Genomic DNA, 7,547 nt, shown 5'->3' with positions numbered 1-7,547 from the left:
ATACAGATGAATGGCTCACTCACCCGCTGCTCACCTCCTGCTGTGAGGCCTTGTTCCTAACAGGACACTGACCGGTACCAGTCTGTGGTCCGGGGGTTGGGGACCCCTGCTCTAGTGGACTTTTTGTTTATAACAGCCCCTCCCAACTTTCCCTTCTCCTCAACAAAAAGTTTCCTCTCCTTACTTTGCTGCACTTCTTTGCTGGATTTTGATGTCAAAACTCCACAGGCAACTTCCTCACTTTGACCCAAGCGCTTGACAAATATTCAGCCGATGGAATGTGCTTGGCTCTAGCTGATGCTGGTGACACTGTTGAAGATGCTAACTTTATGGAAACCATGGCAGATGCAGGTATTCTCCGTCTGTACACCTGGGTGGAATGGGTGAAAGAAATGGTTGCCAACTGGGATAGCCTAAGAAGTGGTCCTGCCAACAGCTTCAATGATAGAGTTTTTGCCAGTGAAATGAATGCAGGCATTATAAAAACAGATCAAAACTATGGAAAGATGATGTTTAAAGAAGCTTTGAAAGCAGGGTTTTTGAGTTTCAGGCTGCGAAAGATAAGTACCGTGAATTGGCCATAGAAGGGATGCACCAAGACCTTGTGTTCTGGTTTACTGAAGTTCAGACACTTCTCTTGGCTCCATTCTGTCCTCATTTGTGTGAGCACATCTGGACACTCCTGGGAAAGCCCAACTCAGTTATGAATGCTTCATGGCCTCTGGCAGGTCCTGTGGATGAAAGCTTGATATGCTCCTCACAGTATCTCATGGAAGTAGCACATGACCTTAGACTGCAACTCAAGAACTATATGATACCAGCTAAAGGGAAGAAGACTGACAAGCAGCCCCCTCAGAAGCCTTCACATTGCACCATCTATGTGGTGAAGAACTATCCATCTTGGCAACACATCACCCTGTCAGTTCTACGTAATCACTTTGAGACCAACAGTGGAAAATTGCCTGATAACAAAGTCATGCTGATGAACTAGGCAATTTGCCAGAATTGAAGAAATACATGAAGAAAGTGATGCCATTTGTCACCATGATTAAGGAAAATCTGGAGAAGATGGGACCTCATGTTCTGGATTTGCAATTAGAATTTGAAGAACAAGCAGTGCTCATGGAGAATATAGTCTATCTGACCAATTCCCTTGAGCTAGAACACACAGAAGTCAACTGTGCCTCTGAAGCAGATAAAGTCAGGGAAGACTGCTGTTCTGGGAAACCACTTAATGTTTTTAGAACAGAACCTGGTGTATCAGTTTCCCTAGTGAATTCTCAGCCATTCAATGGCCACTTCTCAACCAAAATTGAAATCAGGCAAGGAGATAACCGTGATTCTATAATCCGGCGTTTAATGAAAGTGGACCGAGGAATCAAAGACCTTTCCAAAGTGAAACTGATGAGATTTGACGATCCACTGTTGGGGCCTTGGCAAGTTCCTGTCCTGGGAAAAGAGCATGCTGAGGAGACCCCCATTTCTGAGCATGCTGTTTTCCACGTGGACCCCACGAGCAAGAAAATTCATCTTACTGAAAATGGGCTACGGGCAGATATTGGTGATACAGTGATCAATCTGGTTCATTAAATTCAGGCACATTGGAGATTTATCCTGGTTTCTGGGGATATTACTACTATGATTGTGCCTACAGATGGGCTATGAGAACCTTAGGCTGCACCTAAATGTGGTTTGCTATAGTTGCGTATCTCGAATTGCAGTTGTTTTCTGCTCCCAGATAAACTTGCTTTGCTGGTATAATAACTGGCTGTTTTATTGTCTGGGGTTAACAAAACCTTTGCAGGAAAAAAATACCACAAACAAAAGAAAAAACCAAATAAAAAATTGGGTAAATGTTTTGCTACACATATGACAGAAGATTAGTATTCTTCAAGGTGCAAAGAGTTCCTACAAATTAAGGAGAAAAATAAAACAAAAATCCAAATAGAAGAATTGACCATGGACATAGACAATTCACAAGAAATAAATATCAAATGACTGTTTTCTGTTTCATTTTTGAACAGCTTTTTTTGAGATTTAATTCATTTATGGGTAATTCACCCCTTTAAAGTGTAAAATTCAATGGTGTTTAGTACATTCCCATAGTTATGGATCCATCATCATAATCAATTTTAGAACACTTTCATCACCCCCAGAAGAAACTCTGCACACCTTAGTCATTACCCTTCAGTCTTCCTATCCCCTCATCCCAGGCAACAACTAATCTAATTTCTGTCTCTACAGATTTGCCTACTTACAACATTTCATATATATGGAATCATACAATATGCGGTCCTTCATTGGTTGATGATATTGAACACTTTTCCTGTGCTTATTGGCCATTTGCTTATCTTGTTGGGAGAACTATTCAGATCCTTGGTCCATTTTTAATTGGGTTGTTTGTTGTTTTATTATTGTGCTGCTAAGTTCTTTGTATGTTTTTATACAAGTGCCTTTTCAGATATGTGATTTGCAGATATTTTCTCCCATTCTGTGGGTTGTCTTTTCACTTTCTTGATGGTGTTCTTTGAAGCTCAAAAGTTTTAATTTTGGGGATCACTAGTTCACCTATTTTGTTGTTGCTGTTGCTTGTGCTTTTGGTGTTAGAATTAGAAACCATTGTCTAATTTAAGGTCACAAAGACTTATACCTATGTTTTCTTCTAAGCATTTTATAATTTTTACATTTAGGTCTTTGATACTTCTGAGTTAATATTTACATGTAGTGTGAGATGGGAGTCCAACTTCTTTTTTTAAAATGTGGATATACATTTGTCTGAGCACCACTTGTTGAAAACACTGGCACCCCTTTGAATTGTCTTGGTACCCTGTTGAAAATCAATTGATTTTAAATGTCAGGGCTTATTTCTGGACTCTAAATTCTATTCCATCTATCTATACATCTATTCTTTTTTTTTTTTTTTTTTTTTTTTTTTTTTAACCACACAGTGGCCTGTGGGATCTTAGTTCCCCAACCAGGGATCAAACCCGGGCCCTTGGCAGTGAAAGCTCGGATTCCCAACCACTCAACCACCACGGAATTCCCTACATATCTATGCTTATGTAAATACCACCAAGGAATTCCCTATATATCTATGCTTATGTAAATACCATATTGTCTTAATTACTGTAGCTTTGTAGTAAGTTTTAAAATTGAGAAGTGTGATTCCTCAAACTTTATTCTTCTTTTTCGATATTGTTTTGGCTATTCTGGATTCCTTAAATTTGTACACAAATTTTAGGATCATCTTATCAAATTCTGCAAAAATGTCGTCGAGATTTTAATAAGGATTGTATTGAATCTGTAGATCAATTTGGAGAGTATTACCATCTATAAATATTGTCTTCCAGTTTGTGAACATGAGATACTTTCAAACTTATCTAGTTCTTTAATTTCTTTCAACACTGGTAACTTACAGAGTATAATTTTTGCATTTCTTTTGTTAAAATTATTCCTATTTTATTCTTTTGAAATCTATTATGAAAGGAATTGTTTTCTTAATTTCACTTTTGGTTTACCCATTGCTACTGTATAGGAAAAAATTGATTTTTGTATATTGATTTTATATCCTATAACCTTGCTGAACTCGTTTATTACTTCTAATAGTTTTTAGTGGATTTCTGAGGCTCAAATGACTTTTAAATATATGAAAAGAGACCAACCTCTCATAAAATGAGATAAATGTAAATAAAAACTATCATGGGATATGGTTTTGTTCACCTACTGAACTTGCAAAGATCTAAAATTTTCATATCATTGTATGGGTGTGGTATGTATTAATATTTCTATTAATATTCATACTCTTTATTCAGCAATCAGACTTCTAGGACTATATCCAAGAGCAGCTATCTTCCAGTTCATGTACAGTATCCCTAGGGATGCATAAACAGTATTGAAGTGTTACGTTGTATGTAGGCATGTCACTGTTTGATTCCATTTACATAACCAGGCAAAACTACTCTGTTGAGAGAACTCAGCATAATTGTATCATCATATCATTTAATCAAAAATTTTCAGGGGACTTCCCAGGTGGTCCAGTGGCTAAGACTCAGTGGTCCTACTGCAGGAGGCCTGGGTTCAATCCCTAGTCAGGGAACTAGATCCCACATGTCATAACTAAAAGTTCACATGCCACAGCTAAAGATCCTGCATGCCACAACTCAGACCTGGCACAGCCAAATAAATAAATAAATACTTAAAAATATTTTTTTTGCAGGATGTTTCTTTAAATCATGAGGATTTCCTCCATCTCAACCTAACCATAATGCCACCATCCTCCTCCTCCTCAATAAAATAATAACTCTCCTCTATCATCGAGTATTTTGCTTGCTGTTTATTTATTTATTTTTTTAAATTGGGGTAGAGTTGCTTTACAATGTTGTGCTAGCTCCTGCTGCACAGCGAAGTGAACCAGCCATATGTATTGCTTGCTGTTTAAAAGTTATTGTTATATTACCCTTTCCATAAGCATTGCATCCAGTTCAAATCCTGCTCCCCAAAGTTATTTCAGTAGCCTTCTACACGGTCACCTATATTTCATAATTCCCACTCTAAATTTTCTTCTAGATAGCAACAGATTGATTTTAAAAAGTCACCCCACAAACCTGACTGAACATCTTCAATTGTCTCCCACTGGATGGTGAAACTCCCTTACATGTGCATAGAATTTAAATTCCCCAATATCCCGGCACTTGAGGCCCTTCACAAACCCTATGTTCGAACAAATGCGCATGATACAGTATTCAGACAAGTCATGTATTCATTTATAAAAAATAGTTGCTGAACCCTTACTGTCCTCTAGGAGGTATATTGATAAGGAAAACAGATCTTGCCTCTGGCCTCTGGACTTTATAATGGGGTGGGTGGTGACTAAACAAGTCAGTGCTGTATGTAATTACAAAAGAGAATCAGTACTACAAAGAAAAATAAACAAGGATGTCAGTAAAAGAGAATGGAGGGCAATCTACTTGTGCAGGTGGTCAGAAAAGGCTTCTCTGAGGAGGTGACATTTAAAAGCATATATTTGCCTGCTGGGTAGAGAATGACCTGGAGAAAGGTGGGAGTGAGCCAGGGGAGTAAGCTGCTTAGTTGACCAGATGGCTGAACTCTGCTCCTGCTGTTTCTTTCTTGGAGTCATTCATTCAGTAAATATTTCCTTAGCACCATGTGATGTCCCCTTCATGAAGTGTAAACATTCTTGTGTATGTAGACATAGGGTCTCCTCCAGAGGCTAATGCAGTACCTTGTGCTCAGTAGGGTCCATTTGATATCTTTTGAGCCAGCAGTGCTGTGACAGTGATAGTTTCAATTATTTGAGAGAAGCCTGGAAGGGGAATGGCGCTCTAATTTATGATTTTCCTGAGGTTCCAAGGTAAGCCAAAAACGAGTGTGGAGAAAGAGTACTTTCTGAGAGAATTCCTGGGAAGAAGTGGTCCTCTTTGGTTCTTCTGGTCCCACTGCTGCCAGACTTCCAAGGAAAGAGGCTTGCAAAATCCAGCTCCTTCCCCCTCTAATAGGAAGCTGCTGGGGTCTACCTGGTCTGAGGCTTCCTGGGAAGCAAGGTGGCCAGACCTTTCCGTTCAGAATGGGCAAGGAAGGGACTCATATCCTCCCGGTTGAGGTTGTTGGAGCCAGGGCAGACTGCCTCCAGATATGCCACAATGGCACACTGATGATTTTGAATTAAAGTTCCTTAAGAAATGGCCAACGCAAGAGGGACACTCTGACCTTCCCCTCTGTCTCCCTGAAAACAGGAAATAAATCTCCCATGTGAAAGGTACCCTTTTTGTACCAGGAGGCAAAGAGAGATCCTTATCACCAGAGACAAGGAAATCGGGCTGAGAAGCCTGTATAAACAAACGCTGTTACTTTTTAAATTTACTACCCCAAGCCCAAATTCTGTTTAGAGTTTTCACTAATTGAGCGCCCAAAACCTAAGTTTGTATTGTCAATTCCTCACAAATTTATTTTTTCTTTGTCTAAAAAGTATACAATCTGCCCACTTTGGTCACCTCGTAGATCCCATTTCTATGAGGCCTACATGTGCATGAATTAAAATTTGTTTCTGTTTCTCCTGTTCATCTGTCTTGTGTTAATTTTGTTATCAGTCCACCCACAAGAACTCAAGAGGAGTAGAGGGGGAAATTTTCCCCTCTCCAACAAGGTGAGGACACTAGAGAGGGCAAGGGGGGGGGTGGGGAGGGGGAGGGGGAGGGGGAGGGGGAGGGGGAAGGGGTCAGAAGCCAGGGTGTTGGATCTAGGTCTGTGTGTGGCTCCTGCAGAGCCTGCAGTAGCACCTCTGGCAAACCTGGGTTTTTTCCCTAACTGGTTACTTCCCCTTGAAGAAATACTTCTGCATTGAGGCTGTGAAGCAAACTTGGGGAAGCTGGCTACAAACCGCAACTGGTCTTCTGTAGAGTCTTTAACGAACCACATCTCTCACCAGGCTCTAGTCCAGGCAGTAGAGATACAGCAGAAAATAGAAACAAAGGTGTGCCCTCCGGAAGTTCAGAAGAAGACACGACGTGACAGAGGGTGATAAGAGGCTTGGAGAATCCATCCTCACTCATTCCAGCCTCCTGTAGCCCAGAGTGCGGTAAATACCTGGAGAGGTGCCAGGCAGAGCTGACCCTGCCTTTTCCTGAGCATTCCTTACCTCTTCTTCTTTTTTGGCCCCACTGCTGGCCATCCAGGTAGGTTCTGGTCACCTCCGCCCTGAATGACAGTCCTAGACCTCATGCTTCTCCCTGTAGAATATGTGCATCAATGTGGCTCTAGTCAGAGATCTGGCCCCAGAGCCAGCGGAGAAGAGTGGCTTCTGTCCTAGTGAGGCCACCATCTTCTCAGGATTCACATATTAGGGCTGCCTAACCAGCATAGCCATAACCTATAGCCACAAGTGGGGGTAGGAGAACCAGCATAAACCACAGTCATAATGAGGGCCATCATGTTAGACTTGTAAGCCCTGAGTGCTCCCAGTTCAATGACCTTTGTCTCCACTGCCCAGGGATAGCAGGCTATAGCACCCAATTGGGAGTTGACCCAGGCAAACACTGGGGAGAGAGCATCCTTACTTACCAGGTGACTGGTGGCCTATAAGGCTCACTCACCTAGAGGTTAAGTTAATACAAAGAATCATCCCTATTGCGTGGGGTACATACTGAATACTTTTTGCTGTGTTGAATAACTGAATAATCCTGTAATAAATATAACTAATTTAAAAAGGCTCCTGAGGATCAGTTTCCTATGATCCATCAGTGTCAGTGGGGTGAATATACCAAGTCACTGTGGGTTCATATCTGGGGCAGAAATTCCCTTCTCCCCAAGTAGGATCCTTGGGACCCAGCAGTAAAAGAGACATAGGCCTTGTATAAGTTGAAACTTTTAACACGCCTGTTTATATTTGTTTATATTTGCCAGCAATATAGTTCCTGCAGGATGAAAAATACATGCAGGCCCTTCTGACCTAATCTCCAGAAGTCCAGTGTGGTTGAAAAACTGTAAAGAAATTAAGTTTCTGGAAATGCTTAGTTAGCAAGTTGGAAGGG

This window comes from Balaenoptera physalus (assembly GCF_965194825.1).
Source record: "Balaenoptera physalus genome assembly, chromosome: 7".
NCBI classification, from domain to species: domain Eukaryota; kingdom Metazoa; phylum Chordata; class Mammalia; order Artiodactyla; family Balaenopteridae; genus Balaenoptera; species Balaenoptera physalus.
Note: the sequence above shows the minus strand (reverse complement) of the source record.